Here is an 18,980-nt window from a genome sequence, read left to right as displayed (position 1 = left end):
CATAGTTCCCTCCCCCAAAAATCTGACACATTCCCCTCCCCCAAGATTAACTATTTAGATATCTGACATTTTAACAGCATTAGCTCGCCTGTCTACTGAACAGATTACAGAATAATTTCGCCTCGGACGTTGGAGCAAAACGGGCGATAGCGATTAGGCAGCCCTGTTTTGTGCTCGGTCCGATTTCCTTTTCCATTGACTGTTGCTTTTCCCGATGAGATGTTGAACCAGGGCCCCCTCTATCTGTTTCAGTGGACGGAACAGATCCGACAGCACTAAGGCGTGAAGAGTAGGAGAGTCCCCCGATGTTCCAATGAACATTTATCCCCCAACTTTCTGCTCGGGTGTGAAACTGGCGGTAGAAATCAGCGGATTCACAGAAGTTGTTCGATTTTCATTTCAATCATCAGAAACACCAGTTCTACGCCCGAGTGTTAAGTTTTTGTTTGTTCATTCTTGAGCTGTGGGCGTCGCTGGTAAGGCCACATTAATTGCTCACTTCAATTACCCTGAGAAGTTGCTGGTGGGCCTTCTTCAACGGTTGACGTCGCTGTTTCAGACAACTGAATGGCTCACTCGGGCACTTCTGAGAGCAGGTAACCTAACAGTCGAACACATTGCTGAGGGATTGGAGTCATATATAGGTCAGACCGGGTAAAGACGGCTGGTTTCCTTCCCAAAAATCATTGATAAACCTGTTTTTAAATGAAACTGGGACAGTTTAATGGTCTGTAATATCACTTTTTAAAAGATCCAATTTCTTTTCAACTGAATTAGAATTCTCAAACTGCCATTTGAACTCAAGTTCGATGGGTTATTAACACCGTTTCTGGATTATCAGTCCAGTAATATAATCACTACACTACCGTATCGTGATAGTTGGAATCTAGTCCATTAAATGGCCTGATATCTCATTGCAATTTGTTGGGATATGAGAGAGAATTGGTTGCCTGGTGTGCCTACATTACCACAGTTACTCAGCTCAAAAGTACATGAAAGGTGTTAGAAAATGCAAGTATTTTCTTTTCTTCTTCCGATTACTTGTTCAACCCACTATATATATATTATTGCTTCGTGTATAGTGATTATTATGACATGTCTGTGTTGTGATATTTGGCATTAAACCATAGTCGAGTCTCCCGCCCCCTCGATCGGTCAGTCTGTAGATCGGTTCATATTCCTTGTATGTGTTTGTTGTTCTAATCTGACCATTGCTCAGTACAATGGATTATTGGGTCCCATCTCTTGATTTTTGACGTATGATGAAGACAGTGAGAAGTTTTGGTATTTTGTTATCCCAGAGTGGAGAGGGGAGAGAAACTGCTTATGATGGTGAACTTAAAATAAAACAGAAAATAATATAAATATACAGCAGATCTGTCAGGACCTGAAAAATAGTCTCATCACAAAAAGTTACATCATAAGCAACATGACCAGAAACATCAAACTATCTTCTTTCCGCTCAAATGCTGACGAACCAGCTGTGTATTTAGACCATCTTCTGCTTATTTTTTAGGCCCAGAGTAGTTCAGACTGGAGGGCCTGACATGGGTCCTGCCCACTTGCTGCAGTATAATTTCCACTGGTTGAATAAACTTTCACAACGTTTTACTTTATGAGCGGGTGGGTGAATTTATCATTACAAGTTCTTCAATTTCACTCTCTCCAGTCCCCTTGTGTAGTTCCAGCTGTTTAAAAATTCACCCTTCAGTGTGTAAATGACAGGAATCTGTACCAAAGAAATTGTTTCAGCAACGATTGTTTTCTCATTTTGGGAAGGCAGGAAAGTATTGATAATTTACCCAGTTTCCATTGCAGGCCAGACTGAGCCCCACCCTGGGACCTTACTGTCTGTGATTTTACCCAGATTCCCACTGCAGCCCAGACTGAGCCCCACCCTGGGACCTCACTGTCTGTGCATTTACCCAGATTCCCACTGCAGCCCAGACTGAGCCCCACCCTGGGACCTTACTGTCTGTGATTTTACCCAGATTCCCACTGCAGCCCAGACTGAGCCCCACCCTGGGACCTTACTGTCTGTGATTTTACCCAGATTCCCACTGCAGCCCAGACTGAGCCCCATCCTGGGACCTCACTGTCTGTGATTTTACCCAGATTCCCACTGCAGCCCAGACTGAGCCCCACCCTGGGACCTTACTGTCTGTGATTTTACCCAGATTCCCACTGCAGCCCAGACTGAGCCCCACCCTGGGACCTTACTGTCTGTGCATTTACCCAGATTCCCACTGCAGCCCACACTGAGCCCCACCCTGGGACCTTACTGTCTGTGCGTTTACCCAGATTCCCACTGCAGCCCAGACTGAGCCCCACCCTGGGACCTTACTGTCTGTGCATTTACCCAGATTCCCACTGCAGCCCACACTGAGCCCCACCCTGGGACCTTACTGTCTGTGATTTTACCCAGATTCCCACTGCAGCCCAGACTGAGCCCCACCCTGGGACCTTACTGTCTGTGCGTTTACCCAGATTCCCACTGCAGCCCAGACTGAGCCCCACCCTGGGACCTCACTGTCTGTGCGTTTACCCAGATTCCCACTGCAGCCCAGACTGAGCCCCACCCTGGGACCTTCCTGTCTGTGCGTTTACCCAGATTCCCACTGCAGCCCAGACTGAGCCCCACCCTGGGACCTTCCTGTCTGTGCGTTTACCCAGATTCCAACTGCAGCCCAGACTGAGCCCCACCCTGGGACCTTACTGTCTGTGCGTTTACCCAGAGTCCCACTGCAGCCCAGACTGAGCCCCACCCTGGGACCTTACTGTCTGTGCGTTTACCCAGAGTCCCACTGCAGCCCAGACTGAGCCCCACCCTGGGACCTCACTGTCTGTGATTTTACCCAGATTCCCACTGCAGCCCAGACTGAGCCCCACCCTGGGACCTTACTGTCTGTGCGTTTACCCAGAGTCCCACTGCAGCCCAGACTGAGCCCCACCCTGGGACCTTACTGTCTGTGATTTTACCCAGAGTCCCACTGCAGCCCAGACTGAGCCCCACCCTGGGACCTCACTGTCTGTGCGTTTACCCAGATTCCCACTGCAGCCCAGACTGAGCCCCACCCTGGGACCTCACTGTCTGTGCGTTTACCCAGATTCCCACTGCAGCCCAGACTGAGCCCCACCCTGGGACCTCACTGTCTGTGCGTTTACCCAGAGTCCCACTGCAGCCCAGACTGAGCCCCACCCTGGGACCTCACTGTCTGTGATTTTACCCAGATTCCCACTGCAGCCCAGACTGAGCCCCACCCTGGGACCTTACTGTCTGTGATTTTACCCAGATTCCCACTGCAGCCCAGACTGAGCCCCACCCTGGGACCTTACTGTCTGTGATTTTACCCAGATTCCCACTGCAGCCCAGACTGAGCCCCACCCTGGGACCTTACTGTCTGTGCGTTTACCCAGATTCCCACTGCAGCCCAGACTGAGCCCCACCCTGGGACCTTACTGTCTGTGATTTTACCCAGATTCCCACTGCAGCCCAGACTGAGCCCCACCCTGGGACCTTCCTGTCTGTGATTTTACCCAGATTCCCACTGCAGCCCAGACTGAGCCCCACCCTGGGACCTCACTGTCTTTGCGTTTACCCAGATTCCAACTGCAGCCCAGACTGAGCCCCACCCTGGGACCTTACTGTCTGTGCGTTTACCCAGATTCCCACTGCAGCCCAGACTGAGCCCCACCCTGGGACCTCACTGTCTGTGATTTTACCCAGATTCCCACTGCAGCCCAGACTGAGCCCCACCCTGGGACCTCACTGTCTGTGATTTTACCCAGATTCCCACTGCAGCCCAGACTGAGCCCCACCCTGGGACCTTACTGTCTGTGCGTTTACCCAGTTCCCCATTGGGGACCATCCAGTCCCAGGTCACCGGCGGAATCAGCGCTGGGGGACCGGGTGACTGAGCCTCGTGACACTGTCGCTGGGCCTCTGACGTCACAATGGGAGATGGCGCTCGCTCAGCTCGAGCCGGAAACCGTTAAAGGGCCGTTAGGATTTAAACCTGGAGCGGGGCCGGTTAAAGGGGAGGGACAGAGAATCGGCCAAAAATGTCCAGACAATGAGACCAATAATGTTTATAAACTGAAATGACCAAATTCCGCTCTCAATCCGGGTCTGGATTGCCACAGCGATTCCAGGTGTCTCCTGCCGTTTGATCCCTCGACAGCCTGAAACAGATTAAAGATTAAACAGGAAATAATCCGAATGCACATCAGTATAAGTAACAGGGAGACTCGAGCTAATATTTCAATCATAATTACAGACAAGTATCACCATAAAAGGGACTGAATCCCATTGATATTTTATTCATTACATTATGCATTAACACAAATACTCACCCGATCCACTCCAGACTCTCGCGGGTCAGTATGAGGGAGCGGAGAGCGGGGACAGGTCGGTCTGTGAAGGAGTTTAATCTCAGGGACAGAAACGTCAGTGACCGGTTTGTCCTGAGGCCAGAGACGAGATCAATTAGTACAAGAATCTGTGAAACCCACACGATCCAGTCTGGGGACCATGGAGAGAGAAATAACAGGAATCAGGGTAAATCCCCAGTGTTCATTAATAACAGTATTACTGATATTAATAAACACTACTTTACTTTTAGTAACATTGACACTAATAATGTACAGTGTTTGTTAATAACAATATTACTGATACTAATAATAATGTAGTGTTAGGCATCCAGTTATTAAAAACACAATCTCACACAGTCTGGTACTTACTGCAGTTTCTGTATTTTACACTCCGGGTTCCTCAGAGCTGCAGACAGCAGTTTCACTCCTGAATCTCCCTGATTATTTTTATCCAAGAACAGAACCGTCAATGACCGGTTGGTATTCAGAGCGGAGGCGAGATCCTCTGCAAAAGATTCTGTGCGACCGTAATAATTCAGCCTGGGGATCACTGAGAGTGAAAGCGAGAGCGAGACATATAACGAGACAGAGAGAGAAATAACAGGAATCAGGATAAACCACCTGTGTTTATTAATAACACTGTCACTGATACTAATAATCATGTGCAGTGTTAATTAATAACACATTAATAGCTTTATTACTGATAATAATAATGTGCAGTGTTTATTAACACTATTAATCATACTAATAATGTACAGTGTTTATTAATAACAGTATTACTGATACTAAAGGTGACATGAGGAAGAAGAACCAAGGGTGACATGAGGAAACACTTTTTTACACAGCGAGTGTTTCGGATCTGGAATGCACTGCCCGAGGGGATGGTGGAGGCAGATTAAATCATGGCCTTCAAAGGGGAACTGGATAAGTACTTGGAGGTAAAAACAATTGCAGAGCTTCGGGGAAAGGGCGGGGGAGTGGGACTGGCTGGATTGCTCTTGCATAGAAACCGACGTGGACTCGCAAGCTGTATTTTGCTCTTTGTTACTGAATGTTTGGTGTTTCTGCTTCCCTCTCCTACACACGTTGACAGTCCGGTGGCTGAGGCTTGCCCCTAAACCTCAGCAAGAGGGTGGGATGCTCTGACATACAGACTGCTGTAGTTGGTGTCGGCCGACGTGCAAGAAACAGTGAGAAGGAGCCTCTTCAGTGGACGTATCTTGGGCAGTGAGAAAAACAGCAATAAATGTCATTTATTGCAATTAAATTATCAGACTCTTTCAGTGACCTGTATTTACTGATCCGATAATGATTGTCAAATCCCTACTTGTTCAGAGGATCTATTTTAGATACTCCGATCCTGTTATCCTTTGTCACAGTTGTGTAAAATCTGCTTCTTTCTGGTTTAACTGAAATGTTTGTTTTCTTTCATTACTGAGCAACAACACAATCCAAGTCTGTTCTATAATTTGCCTAACAGTTATAGATAAATAAACAGTTCCCTCACACCCGGCATTTGTATAGTGCGGGTGCCAGTCACTGGAGCCTTTCACACAGAATGTCGCAGCTCTGTAGATCGAGCTGTTATATTATATCGCAGAATTCGATGACATGAGCCAGCACTGCACAGCCAATTGGGGTCAGTCTTAATGCTTTGTGTGGGTTCCAGTCTCCAAATACATTTTTTTCCACAGCTCCTACTGTGGCCCGTGTTAGTGCTTTATTCTGAGACTCAAACAGGTAGTGAAATGTGTTCAGGAGGTCCCTTTTACCAGTAAAACTCCCTGTATTTCCAATCTGCCTTCAACCATCTCCTTCAACAAGTCAGTAACTCGTCAGGTGGTTTGATGAAGAAATGGACCCAGAATCTCCTTCAGGTGCCGAGCTGACTGTGTGGAGAGGAGAGACCAGCAACAAAATGGAGAAATATCTCAAACCGCCTATCTTCCTTGCTGTGGGCTTCACTGAGGCGTTTCCGGTTGTCACCTGGATCTGGAGTCAGGAATTGTGGGAGGCCAGCTGCAAACTCTTGGATGGTGACATGCGGGAATGTGTACACCACGGTCTGGGCAGAATGATCTCTCTCCAAAAGTTCCATCATGAACCTAGACAGGAACTGGGAAGGTTGCAGATTGTACTTGTACTCAAATCTTTATTTCTAAACACAATATTCTACTCGGAGACTCATGTGAAGGCCATCTCACCGATCTTCAGTAACACATTATGGGGGCTTTCAATCTCTCGGCCATGGTTTTACAGAATACTATAAATATAATAGGAATATAGTTGGGTGATGGTCTTTCTCTCCACTTTTCATGGCCACGGCCTCTTGCCAACATTTCATGTTCCACAAGTGTCCAACGTCGAACAATAGAAATGACCGTTAGCTCAACGAATCGATCAACCAGCTGGGAAATCAATGTTTCAGTTTGTTCCCGGAATGTTTCCTTGTGTTTCTGTTGAACATCTTCAATTAGAGTAGAAAAAAGTGGTTTTCAATGTCAGCTGTATTGAGATAAAACAACTTCTCAATATCATTGTACTATTTGGTAAAATGTTGCAAGACTTCATTAACAGGTTCATGAGAGGAGAGTGCAGGAAATGAAAACAACGTTAATGGAAACCTCGCTTGAAGGTAACCAATGGCTGTGAAAAGTTTCAAATCCTCACTTGATTCCAACATTTATTGAACATGGAGACATCTATGGAGGTGATATTTTCCCTCTGATGGTTATAGCTATCAGCCCTGCCTTGTATTGTAGACCTTTCTTTACAAATCCACCCATGATTCTGGTTATACAGCAGTAGAGGTTCTAGTGGATCGATCTTTGAAACCGTCAGTGGTGCTTACCTGCTGCAGAAATGGCAAATAGAGTGTTGGGTATCAGTGGGAGCGGGACAGACTGTGAATGGACAGAAGTTCGACTGTTACTCTATCAGGCCTAGGGCAGGTTATCTGGGGTAATGTGTGCAATGGGAGAGAGACAGACTGTGAATGGACAGAAGTTCCACTATTACTCTATCAGGCCTAGGGCAGGTTATCTGGGGTATTGTGTGCAACGGGAGAGGGACAGACTGTGAATGTTATTGTATCAGGCCCAGGGCAGGTTATCTGGGGTGTTGTGCGCACTGGGAGGGGGACAGACTCTGAATGGACAGAATTTCCACTGTTATTGTAACAGGCATTGAACAGGTTACCTGGGGTATTGTGTCTAGTCGACTGAACAGGATGAATAATTTGACACAGAGGGAGATGAGAACAGTGATTACATGTCAGGAATTAAGGCTGAGGAAAGCGCATAGGAGTTGGATTTGTTTTATTTGGGGAAGAGTCTCAATTATTGAAATATCTGAACGGAGTTCACAAAATTAATGCAGGAAAGACACTTGAGTGACCCCAATTAATTAATAACGGAGAAAACTGAAATGGGGATGTCGGGATCAAGAAGCGAATTCAGAATAATAGAGCGGAAGTGTTAATTATTGACATGCGATTTGTGCCAAATTATGTTATTGGGTTCAGGAGCACGTATCAATCAGGAAATTTCTTAGAATTATTTATAAGGGAGCAAGCTTAGGAAGGGGAGAGCTTTTTGTAAAGCATGGTGTGCGATGTGCATCTCAGTAAATAAAAGCTTGTGAACAACAGACGACTTGGTTTCAGTATCCAATCCTTCACCGCCTGAATATTCTGATGTAGCAGGGGGTACCAGGGAAGGACACTAAAGGGGCAGTGTAAGTGGGGTGAAAAGATAATTTGAATGTGTTTCTGTAGATACACTGAGAGGAGTGGTAGGTGGCGTCCTCTGTAACAGGGACAGGCTTATTTGGGATAGATGGGCTTTTCCTGTCCCTAAACATTCTCCTGTTGTATTGTGTTTTATAAAATGCGAAGAGTTTTTAAGTGGTTATACACATACGGAAACTGGATGTATACTTTTATTTAACAACCCTGGCATATCACCGATCAGTGTAATATTAGAACTGAAAACATTCGGAGTTCTTTTCAATTGTTTTGCCAATAATTACACCCCATTGTTACATTTTAATATATGAGATTCAGATACTGCAGCTTTGGAAATTACAAAAATGTTTCTGCTAGGGAGCAAATTGGCAAGTAAGGGGCTCCATAATTAAGAAATATATAATATATATATATATTTTTCTCAGGGTGTGGAAGCGTCAATGGCAAGGTAGCCACTTATTTCTCAGTGCATTAGGATCCTGCTTGGTGTGTATGGCCGTTCAGACTGTATCAGGATCCTGCCAGTTCTGTTTGCGGTTTCACAGTGTACCAGGATCGTGCCAGGTGTGTATGGCGTTTCAGCCCCATGCTGCCAATGAATCTGTGCAAAAAAAATGGCAATCGAGAAAATAAGGAGACTAAAGACAGACAAATCTCCAGGACGTGATGGTCCCCACCCCAAGGTAATAAAAGTAATAGATGAGGTAATTGTAGATGTTTCAGCCATGATCTTCCACATCTCGCTTGATTCGGAAAATGTCCTCTTGGATTGGAAAATTGCAAGCCATTATTTCAGAAGGGCGGGAGAGATAAACTAGGAAATTATAGGTCTAATTGTGTTGCGTCTGTTGTGGGGAAGTTCAAAGAACCTGTTATTAGGGACAGGGTTACTGAGCCCTTCGACGAACATGAACTGATCAGATATAGCAAGCATGGCTTTTTAAAGTGTAAGTCACGTCTAACGAACCTAATTAAATCTTTTGACGATGTAAGCAACGTGGTGGATAAGGGAACGTCTGTTGATGTTATTTATATGGAATTCTAGAGGGCATTCGGCAAGGTTCCACACAACAGAATGTTAATAAAAAATGAGAGCACATGGAATTGGAGGCAACCTATTGACACGGATAGGGAATTGGTTAAGAAGTAGGAGATAGAGATTAGGTATTATGATTATGTATTCAAATTGGCAAGATGTGACTAGGGGTGTCTACCAGAAATTTCTATGGGGGCTGCAGCTTTTCACTTTATTTATAAATGACTTCGATGAAGGAATGGAGAGATATACATCCAAGTTTGCTGACGACGCCAAATTAGGTGGGAACGTAAATAATGTAGATAGGAGCTGAAATGTGCAAAAGGATATTGATAAATAATTGCGTGGACAAACTGTGGCAGATGGCGTTCAACGTGGAGAAATGTGAGGACATTCACTTTGGACCTAATATACATATATATATATATATCAGAATATTTTCTAACTGGTGAGTAGCTTGGAACTGTGTAGCAGCAGAGAGATGTAGGGATCAAAGTACATAAATCATTAAAATCTAGTACACAGGTACACAAGATAATTGAAAAGGCGAATGGAATCTCAAGGGGGTTGAAATACAAAGGCGTGTTATATAAAACTCAGGTTAGACTGCAACTGGAGCACTGCATTCAGTTCTGGACACCGCAAATCAGGAAGGACATACTGGCCTTGCGGGGCGGGGGTGCAGTGCAGATTCACTGGAATGATACCGGGGCTATAAGGGTTAAATTTTGAGGACAAGCTCCTTATACAAGTCTTGTATTCCCTTAAATATAGAACATTAAAGGGTGATCTGATGGACGTGTTCAAGATGATTAAAGGAGTTGATAGGGTAGATGGAGAGAAACTATTTATTCTCGTGGGATTTTCTGGAACAAGGAGGCATAACCTTTAAATTAGAGCTAGGCCTTTCAGAGCTGTTGCCAGGAAACACTTCTTTATACAAAGGCTATTGGAAATTTGGAACTTTTTCCGCAAAAAAAGCTGTCGAAGTTAATTGAAAATGTTAAAACTGAGATTGATAGATTTTTGTTAGGCGAGTTTATTAAGGGTTAGGGAACCAAGACGGGTAGAATGAGTGAAGACACAGATCAGCCACGGTCCAATAAAATGGCGAAACAGACTCGAGGGGCTGAATCACCTACTTCTGTTCCTATGTTCCTATAAACATCACATACACACCCAGTCTTCAATATAAACTTCACACTGATTCATACACACCCACACTTCATATGGAAACCTCGCACTCATATATATATATATATATATATATACTCCCATATTTTATAAAGCAAAAGCGCAGTCATGTACACGGGCCGAGTTTATAAATTCCATGGATCCTGTTTACAGTTCTCACCAAAATCTGCTCACTGAACGGTGAACTGTTTCCAGACACTGTTCGTATTGCTTTGTATATTAAGCATTGGGTTTGCTGCCGTCCGCTGAGAGCAGGCCATGAATCCGAGCGCGATATCGGCCCGAGCGTTGAATGCTGCTTCTGACGGATGTCTCCATCTCCAGGAGCTGGTAGTGATTAGAAAGGTCTTGTGTCACACGAAGTGTCTGAACAGCCCATAGATTAATGAAGGTCATCAGTGCAGTGCCTAAACCTCGAGGTTCAATAATAGCATGCCTGACATCAACTTAAAAGGCGTTTTTTTCGAAATATGTTGTGGTCAGAGTTTCTTTTTGGACGTCACTAAGGCTACATCATTCAAGATGGCATCTTTTCTTTGCTGCATCACAATAAAATTTGGCTGATTAGTTCCTCAGTGTCAAAGGGTGAATTGCATGATCCCCTCATTTATTTCATGTAAGAACCAAACACAAACACACGTTTACATTCAGATGGACACAGAGATAAACACAGCGAGATACACAGGCAGTCTCTGGAAACCATAGGGAAATAGGCAAGAGAAATTGATGAGTAAAAAGTGGCCTCACATTCATCAAACTAACCTGATCTGCTCTAAGGCAACCGATAGATATCAACGAGAGAGCTGGCGAGATTTGGCACCGTGGCTTAGTTAAAGAAATAACTTGTTTAATAAATAGGATTTAGATCCCGGGTTCGACTCCCAGCGAGACTTTCGTTTGTCTTACTTTCCGTAGTGATACTTACTAATTTGTGAATTGAAGTAAAAAAAAACCCACAACGTTATTTGTCTGAGTTCAGGAGCCAACAAGGAACGGATTCCAGAATTGCAGCGCAGAAGTGCTCCTGCATACTGCTGACACGCAGAATGTATCCGGAACACATTTTGTGGATTCTGGTCTTGGGGGCTGATTTTAAGAACTTCTTTATTTATAACCAGCAACCCACCTCCCACCCAAGGGTGCGAAGCGAAGCTGGTTTCAGAGCAGTTTTCGATGTTCAGCTTTTGTCCACAATGTGCAAATAGTAGAAACTCTTTTAAAGCACATCTTAGTGTCAATAAGAATATTAGACATGGGTAGTTGGGATGGAACCATCTCTTACAATAAGTACAAATGGTAATGAATTATAAAATGAAACAGCCGTTCTAACCTTTCAGTCTCTCCGTCATTTTCTCGGTGAGTGGGTGAAAACCAACAGAACAAGGCAGAACAAAGGGCGAATCAGTTTATGTTGTTTCCTTTTCCTTCGGGCGAGAACAGTTGAAGAGAATGATTTCTGTTTGCTGCTGGACAAATAAATGGAATGAGCGGTGCATCTGATCCCCATGATACCCAATGAAGCATCCAATTATATATCTGATGTAGGTGGTGGAAAGACTTTGGGGAGTCAGGAGGTGAGTCGCTTGCCACAGAATACCCAGCTTCAGACCTGCTCTTGTAGCCACAGTATTTATTTGGCTGGTCGAGTTAAGTTTCTGGTCAATGGTGATCCCCAGATGTTGATGATGCGGGAGTAGGCAATGATAATGCCGTTGAATGTCAAAGGGATGTGGTTAGACTGTGTATTGTTGGAGATGGTCATTGCCTGGCACTTGCCTGGCGCAAATGTTAATTGCCACTTATCAGCCCAAGCCTGGATGTTGTCCAGGTCTTGCTGCATTCGGGCACGGACTACGTCATTATCTGAGGGGCTGTGAATGGAACTGTAAACTGTGCAATCGTCCGCGAACTTCCCGATTTCTGACCTTATGATGGAGGGTAGGTCATTGATGAAGCAGCTGAAGATGGTTGGGCCTCAGACACTGTCCTGAGGAAATCCTGCAGCAATGTCCTGCGGCTGAGATGATTGGCTTCCAACAACCACTACCATCTTCCTTTGTGCTAGGTATAACTCCAGCCACTGGAAAGTTTCCCCCCTGATTCCCATTGACTTCAATTTACGAGGGCTCCTTGGTGCCACACTCCACTCGGTCAAATGCTGCCTTGATGTTAAGGGCATTCACTCTCACCTCACTTCTGGAATTCAGCTCTTTTGTCCATGTTTCGACCAAGGCTGTAATGCGGTCTGCAGCCGAGTGGTCTTGGCAGAACCCAAACTGAACATAGGTGAGCAGGTTATTGGTGAGTAAATGCCGCCTGATAGCACTGTCGATGACACCTTCCATTACTTTGCTGATGATTGAGAGCAGACTGCTGGGGCGGTAATTGGCCAAATTGGATTTGTCCTGCTTTTTGTGGACAGGACATACCTGGGCAGTTTTCCACATTGTTTGCTAAATATCAGTGTTGTTACTGTACTGGAATAATTTGGCTAAAGGAGCGGCTAGTTCTGGAGCGCAAGTGTTCAGAACTAAAGCCTGGATGTTGTCGGGGCCCGTAGCCTTTGTTGTATCCACTGCACTCAGCCGCTTCATGATATCACGTGGAATTAATGGAATTGGCTGAAGACTGGCTTCTGTGATGGTGGGGATATCGGGAGGAGGCCGAGTTGAATCATCTACTCGGCACTTCAGAAGTCCAGAAGCATAAAGAATAACAGATATATCCTGATGATGTCAAATAGAGATGAGAGAATTTTGTCGATGTGTAGAATCATAGAACCATATGTGCCGTCTCTATGAAGGATCTGTCCAAATTAGCCCCACTCCCCAGCTTGTTCTCCGTAGCCCTGCAGGTTATTTCTTTTTAAGTACATGTTCAATTGCCTTTGGAAAGTTTCTATCGAGTCTGATACCAACACAATTTCATGAAGTGCGTTCCAGATCTTAACAACCCTTAGTGTGAAAAAACTCCGAATTTCCCCTCTCGTTCGTTTGTCAATTATTTTAATTTTATGACCTCTGGTTCTGACCCACTTACCAGAGGAAACAGTTTCTCCTTACTTGCTCCATCAAAACCCCTCACAGATGTGAATACTTCTATTAGGTCCCTTGTTAACCTTCTCTGCACTAAGGAGAGCAATCCCAGCTTCTCCAATCTCTCCACATAACTGAAGTCCCTCATCCCTGATATCATCCTGGTAAACCTCCTCTGATCCATCTCCAAGGCCTTGACACCCTTCCTAAAGTGTGGTGTCCAGAATTATTCACAATATTCCAGCTGAGGCCTAACCAGTGATTTCTAAAGTATTAGCATGACTTCCTTGTTTTTGTATTCAACGCCCCTATTTAAGAAATATAAGAAATAGGAACATGAGTAGGGCATACGGCCCCTCGAGCCTGCTCCACCATTCAATAAGATAATGGCTGATCTTCTACCTCAACTCCACTTTCACGCCCGATCCCCTTATCCCTTGATTCACTTGGTGTCCAAAAATCTATCGATCTCAGTCTTGAATATTCTCAACGACTCAGCATCCGCAGCACAATGGGGTAGATAATTCCAAATATTCACGACCCTCTGAGTGAAGAAATTCCTCCTCATTTCAGCCTTAAATGCCCGACCCCATATCCTGAGACTATGTCGCCTAGTTCTTGGCTCTCCAGCCATGGGTAACATCCTCTCAGAAACGACCCTTTCCAGACCAAAGCTGAGTGTCCCATATATTTAATGAACCATATTATCAAATTGTCCTGCCACCTTCAAAGATTTGTGAATATGCATCCCCAGGTCCCTCTGCTCTTGCTCCCCCTCAAAACAGTACCATTTAGTTCAAACTGCCTCTCCATGTTGTTCCTCCCAAATTGAGTTATTTCACACTTATCGGCATTAAGTTGCACTTGCTATGTGTCTGCCCGTTTCACCCGTCTGTCTATGTTTTCCTGAAGTCTGCTGCTATCTTGCTCACCAATTAGGATATGGGCAGCAGAGACTTAGATGAGCTCAAGTTTATGGAGGGTGGAAGATGGGAGGAAGGCCAGGAAAGCATTGGAATATTCGAGTCTGGAGGTAAAAAAGGCATGGATGAGGGTTTCAGCAGCAGATAAGCTGAGGCAGGGGCATGGACAGGCGATGTTATGAAGGTGGATGTAGACTGCCTTGGTTATGGAGCGGGTATGTTGTCACAAGCTCATCTCCGGGTTAAGTAAGGCACCAAGGTTACGAACGGTCTGGATCAACTTCAGACAGTGGCCGGGGAGAGGGATGAAGCCACTGGCTCTGGAACGGAGTTTGTCGTAGGGTTGAAAACCATTCGCTTCAGTCTTCCCAATATATAGTTGGAGGAGATCTATTGCACTATCTCATTCCACCCTGACTATTACTTCGTCAAATAACTCAATCAGGTTAGTCAGATACGATTTACCTTAAACAAATCCGTGCTGGCTTCCCTTATTAACCCATGCTTCTCAAAGTTAGAATTAATTTTGTCTTTGAAAATGGTCTCTCGCAGTTTTCCCAGCATCGAAGTGAGATTGATCGATCATAACATAAGAACATAAAAAATAGGAGCAGGAGTAGGCCATACGACCCCTCGAGCCAGCTCCGTCATTCAATCATATCATGGCTGATCTTCAACCTTAACTCCACTTTCTTGACCGATCGCCTTATTCCTTGGTTCCTCGAGAGTCCAAAAATCTATCCAACGCAGCCTTCAATAGACTCAACGACTCAACATCCACTGCCCTCTTGAGTAGAGAATTCCAAAGATTCACAAACCTTTGATTGGTGAAATTCCTTCTCATCGCAGTCTTAAATGGCTGACCCCTTTTCTTGCGACTATGCCGGCTAGTTCTGGACTCTCCAACCAGGGGAAACAACCTTTCAGCATCTACCCTGTCAAGCCCCCTCAGAACCTTATAAGTTTCAATGAGATCATCTCTCATTCTTCTAAATTCCAGAGAATATAGACCCATTTTCTGAGTGTAGCAGACACAGAGCGAACAGCTTGAGAGTTTGGTAAGTGTGGGAGTTTAAGAGTGAATCGCTTTTAAAATCTAGTGTGAATGAACTGTTAAAGTTCAATTTTAAACGTTAATTTTTTAAGTATCTGTCAGGCTTAAGCAGAGACAAACAAGCAAGCTCTCCTACTGCAGAGCTGCTGCAGTTAGTTAATTGGTTAGCAAGATTAAACTGGTTCCTGAATCAGTAGCAGAGCAGGGCTGACTCATCTGAGTCAAAAACAGTAGAAACACAGGGGCTTGTGAGTGCAACCAGCACAGGGTGAACAGCTTCAGAGGTTGGTAAGTGTGGGAGTTCGGTGAAGTGGTGGATGGAGATGCTGATTCGCCTTGATTTTCCTAACTTGTTCTGCAGAGCGGCGGCGGACCTGAGCAGCAGAAGTTCGAGAGCGGGGATAAAAGCAGCAGACCTGCAACAAGAGAACACTGCAGTGTGACTCACAGGTGAGACAGGTAAGTGATTGATAGTGACTTTGGGCTAAGATTTAAGTTAACATGGAGCATATAACTAAATTTTAACAATTAAACTTAATTTAATTAATCTAAAATTAAACAAGGTAAATAATTTGATTAACACTAAATTAATTAAATACAATAATGGGAGAACAGGAAATGTGTTGCTGCTGCAATATGTCAGAGCTTGTGGACATTTTGTCCAGGGCGACGACAGCCCTGTCTGCAGCTCGAGGAACTTCGGCTCCGAGTTGAGGAGCTGGAGTTCGAGCTGTGGACATTGCGAGATATCAGGGAGGGAGAAAGCTACCTGGACATTTTGCTTCAGGACACAACCATACCCCTTAGATTAAATACTTCAAAATTGACACGTGGTCATGGACAGGAAGGTTTGACTGCGAGTGAGGCAGGCACGGGGATCCAGCAGTTAGTATTGAAGGAGCCTCAGTCCCTGCGCTAGTCCAATAGATTTGAGGTTCTTGCAACCCTTGTGGACAAGTGCGGGGACTGCGGGGAGGACAAGCAAACTGACCACGGCACCATGGAACACGAAGCCGTTCAATTCGGGGGAGTGAAAAGGAAGGTGGTTGTAGTTGGCGACAGTATAGTTAGGGGGATAGACACTGTTCACTGCAGCCAGAGTCCCGAAGGTTATGTTGCCCACCCGGTGCCAAGGTTAAGGACATCTCCTCCGGGCTGGAGAAGAAATTGAAGTGAAAGGGGAAGGATCCAGTTGTCGTGGTCCACGTATGTACCAACGACATAGGTAGGACTAAGAATAAGGTTCTGCTAAGAGAGCTTGAGCAGCTCAGGACTAAATTAAAAAGCAGAAACACAAAGGTGATGATCTCTGGATTATTACCTGAGCCACGAGCAAATTGGCACAGGGTCAATAGGATCAGGAAGATGAATGCGTGGCTTAAAGATTGTTTTGGAGAACTGGGTTTCGATTCGTGGGGCAATGGCACCAGTACTAACAACAGTTGGGACGGACTACACCTGAACCATGCTGGGATCAGAGTTCTAGCGAATCGAATAACTAGGGAGGTCGATAGTGCTTTAAACTAAATAAGCGGGGGAGGGGAGGGTCCCGATGGAGGGAAGTCTAGAATGCTAAAGAGAAAAGACAAAGAAGCAGCGCTGGAAAGTAATTGGGGTAAGGAAAACCCGATTGTGTCAGGAAGGGACAGAGGGTACCAACAAAAGACAAAAAATAGGGTCTGAGTCAGAAAAAATGGTCATAAGACAAATAGGATCATAGTACACAAAATATCAAGATGTCTAAAAATGTTAAAAAGATAAATCTAAAGGCATTGTATCTGAAAGCACAAAGCGTTTGTAATAAGTTAGACGAATTAACAGCTCAAATAGATGTAAATGGATATGATATAATAGCAATAACAGAGACATCGCTACAGGGTGACCAAGGCTGGGAACTGAGTATCCAAGGTTAATTGATATTTAGGAAGGACAGGCAAAAAGGAAAAAGTGGTGGGGTGGCGTTGTTAATAAAGGATGAACTCAAAGCATTAGTGAGAAAGGATAATGGCTCAGAAAATCAAGATGTAGAATCAGTCTGGTTGGAGTTAAGATGCACCAAGGGGCAGAAAACACTGGTAGGAGTTATGTATAGGACTCCAAACAGTAGTGATAATGTAGGGGATGGGATCAAACAGGAAATTAGAGATCCATGTAACAAGGGTACTACAGTAATCATCGGTGACTTTGATCTGCATGTAGACTGGCCAAACCAAATTAGCAAAAATACTGTGGAGGATGAATTCCTCGAATACTTACGAGATGTTTTTTTAGACCAGTACGTTGAGGAACCAACCAGGGAACAGGCTATCCTAGATTGGGTATTGTGCAATGAGAAGGGGTGAATTAATAATCTTGTTTTTCTTGGTCCTTTAGGGAAGAGTAACGATGACATGCTAGAATTCTTCATTAAGATGGAATGTGAAGCAGTCCACTCCGAAACTAGGGTCATAAATCTTAACAAAGGAAACTACAAAGTTATGAGGAGTGAGTTGGCGATGATAGATTTGGAAGCTTCATTAAAAGACATGACGGTGGATAGGCAATGGCTAACATTTAAGGAACAAATACGTGAATTGCAACAATTATACATTCCTTTCTGGCGCAAAAAAACACAAACGAAAATGCGGCCCAAACATGGCAAACAAAAGAAATTAAGGATAGTGTTATATCCAAAGATGAGTCATGTCATGTTATCAAAATAAGTAGCAAGCCTGAGGATTGGGAGCAGTTTAGAAATCAGCAAATAGGACCAAGAGATTGATTAAGAGGGGACAAATAGAGAATGAGAGTAAACTTGCGAGGAACATAAAAGTGGACTGTAAAAGCTCCTACAAGTATGTAAAAAGAAAAGGATTAGTGAAGACAAATGTAGGTCCCTTACAGTCAGAAACGGGGGAATTTATAATGGGGAACAGGGAAATGGCAGAACAATTAAACAAATACTTTGTTTCTGTCTTCACGGAAGAGGACACAAATAACTTCTCAGAAATGCTAAGGAATCAAGGGACTAGTGAGAAGAAGGAATTGAAGGAAATTAATATTACTAAAAAAATAGTGCTGGAGTAATTAATGGGACTGAAATCCAATAAATCCCCAGGACCTGATAATCTGCATCCCAGAGTACGAAAAGAGGTAGCCATGGAAATAATGGATGCATTGGTTGTCATGTTCCAAAAATCTATAGATTATGGAACAGTTCCTGAAGTATGGAGGGTGGCAAATGTAACCCCACTATTTGAAAATGGAGGGAGAGAAAAAACAGGGAACTACAGACCGGTTAGACTAACATCAGTAGAAGAGAAAATGCTAGCTTCCATTATAAAGGATGTGATAACAGGACACTTGGAAAATATCAACGGGATTCGTCAAAGCCACCATGGATTTATGAAAGAGAAATTATGTTTGACAAACCTATTGGGGATTTTTGAGGATGTAAATGGTAGAATAGATAAGGGAGAACCAGTGGATGTGGTGCATTTGGAATTTCAGATGGCCATTTATAAAGTCCCACATATGAGGTTAGTGTGTAAAATGAAAGCACATGGGATTGGTGGTAATATACTGACATAGATTGAAAACTGGCTGGCAGACAGGAAACAGAGAGTAGGAAGAAATGGGTCCT

General features: G+C 44.3%; 1 pseudogene; it reads right to left on the bottom strand.

Moving 5' to 3' along the window:
* Window positions 1-4,118: 4,118 nt before the first annotated feature.
* LOC137300374 (G-protein coupled receptor 39-like) overlaps window positions 4,119-18,980 on the bottom strand; it is a 38,230-nt pseudogene continuing 23,368 nt past the window's right edge.

The sequence above is a fragment of the Heptranchias perlo genome, chromosome 2 (genome assembly GCF_035084215.1).
Source record: "Heptranchias perlo isolate sHepPer1 chromosome 2, sHepPer1.hap1, whole genome shotgun sequence".
Classification (NCBI taxonomy): Eukaryota; Metazoa; Chordata; class Chondrichthyes; order Hexanchiformes; family Hexanchidae; genus Heptranchias; species Heptranchias perlo.
Note: the sequence above shows the minus strand (reverse complement) of the source record. Positions and strands in the feature narration are given on the sequence as shown.